Source organism: Arachis stenosperma, chromosome 9, assembly GCF_014773155.1.
Source record: "Arachis stenosperma cultivar V10309 chromosome 9, arast.V10309.gnm1.PFL2, whole genome shotgun sequence".
Classification (NCBI taxonomy): domain Eukaryota; kingdom Viridiplantae; phylum Streptophyta; class Magnoliopsida; order Fabales; family Fabaceae; genus Arachis; species Arachis stenosperma.
Genome location: NC_080385.1, coordinates 135,577,700 through 135,579,824, shown reverse-complemented (window position 1 = coordinate 135,579,824; position 2,125 = coordinate 135,577,700). Strand labels below are relative to the sequence as shown.

Genomic DNA, 2,125 nt, shown 5'->3' with positions numbered 1-2,125 from the left:
AGAGAACCTTGAAGAGAAAGCTAAGAGAAGCCAAGGCACAACTCTCTTTAGAGGACCTGACCGAATTCTTCAAGGAAGAAGAACACATGGCAGCCGAAAACAACAACAATGCCAACAATGCAAGGAAGGTGCTGGGTGACTTCATTGCACCTACTCCTGATTTCTATGGGAGAAGCATCTCTATCCCTGCCATTGGAGCAAACAACTTTGAGCTTAAGCCTCAATTAGTTTCTCTAATGCAACAGAATTGCAAGTTCCATGGACTTCCAATGGAAGATCCTCATCAGTTTTTAGCTGAATTCTTGCAAATCTGTGACACAGTCAAGACTAATGGGGTTAACCCTGAGGTCTATAGACTGATGCTATTCCCTTTTGCTGTAAGAGACAGAGCTAGAATATGGTTGGATTCTCAACCTAAAGAAAGCCTGGACTCTTGGGAAAAGCTAGTCAATGCCTTCTTGGCAAAGTTCTTTCCACCACAAAGATGGAGTAAGCTTAGAGTGGAAGTCCAAACCTTCAGACAGAAGGATGGAGAATCCCTCTATGAAGCTTGGGAAAGATACAAACAATTAATCAGAAGATGTCCTTCAGACATGCTTTCTGAATGGAGCATCATAGGTATTTTCTATGATGGTCTCTCTGAACTATCTAAGATGTCCTTGGATAGCTCTGCTGGAGGATCTCTTCATCTGAAGAAGACGCCTGCAGAAGCTCAAGAATTGATTGAAATGGTTGCAAATAACCAATTTATGTACACTTCTGAAAGAAATCCTGTGAACAATGGGACTAGTCAGAAGAAAGGAGTTCTTGAGATTGACACTCTGAATGCCATATTGGCTCAGAACAAGATATTGACTCAACAAGTCAATTTGATTTCTCAAAGTCTGTCTGGAATGCAAAATGCACCTGGCAGTACTAAGGATACTTCATCTGAGGAAGAAGCTTATGATCCTGAGAACCCTTCCATGGAAGAGGTGAATTACCTAGGAGAACCCTATGGAAACACCTATAATTCTTCATGGAGAAATCACCCAAATCTCTCATGGAAGAATCAAGAGAGACCTCAACAAGGTTTCAATAACAATAATGGTGGAAGAAACAGGTTTAGCAATGGCAAGCCTTTTCCATCATCTTCTCAGCAACAGACAGAGAGTTCTAAGGAGAATACTTCTGACTTAGCAATAATGGTCTCTGATCTAATAAAGACCACTCAAAGTTTCATGAGTGAAACAAGGTCCTCCATCAGAAATTTGGAAGGACAAGTGGGTCAGCTGAGCAAGAAAGTTACTGAACTCCCTCCTAGTACTCTCCCAAGTAATACAGAAGAAAATCCAAAAGGAGAGTGCAAGGCCATCAACATGGCCGAATATGGAGAGGAAAGAGAGGAAGAAGACGCCACTGAGAAAGACCCCAGTGGGCGTGCACCACTCTCCTCTGAGTTCCTTAATGAGGAACCTTGGGAATCTGAGGCTCAAAATGAGACCATAGAGATTCTATTGGACTTACTTCTGCCATTCATGAGCTCTGATGAGTATTCTTCCTCTGAAGAGGATGAGTATGTCACTGAAGAGCAAGTTGCTAAATATCTTGGAGCAATCATGAAGCTAAATGACAAGTTATTTGGAAATGAGGCTTGGGAAGATGAACCTCCCTTGCTCACCAAAGAACTGGATGACTTGTCTAGGCAGAAACTGCCTCAAAAGAGGCAGGATCCTGGAAAGTTTTCTATACCTTGTACCATAGGCACCATGACCTTCAAGAAGGCCTTGTGTGACTTAGGGTCAAGTGTGAACCTCATGCCCCTCTCTGTAATGGAGAAATTAGGGATCTTAGAGGTGCAAGCTGCAAGAATCTCATTAGAAATGGCAGACAACTCAAGAAAACAAGCCCATGGACTTGTAGAGGATGTTCTGGTTAAAGTTGAAGACCAGTACATTCCTACTGATTTCATAGTCCTAGAGACTGGGAAGTGCATGGATGAATCCATCATCCTTGGCAGACCCTTCCTAGCCACAGCAAAGGCTGTGATTGATGTTGACAGAGGAGAGTTAATCATTCAAGTGAATGAAAAATCCTTGGTGTTTAAGGCCCAAGGATATCCCTCTGTCATCATGGAGAGGAAGCA

At 42.6% G+C, this 2,125-nt stretch overlaps 1 non-coding gene across 1 annotated transcript; it reads right to left on the bottom strand.

Moving 5' to 3' along the window:
- Positions 1-491: 491 nt before the first annotated feature.
- LOC130953008 (small nucleolar RNA R71) lies at positions 492-599 on the bottom strand. The gene has a single exon (XR_009075182.1). It is a non-coding gene; the product is annotated as a small nucleolar RNA R71 (small nucleolar RNA).
- Positions 600-2,125: the final 1,526 nt, after the last annotated feature.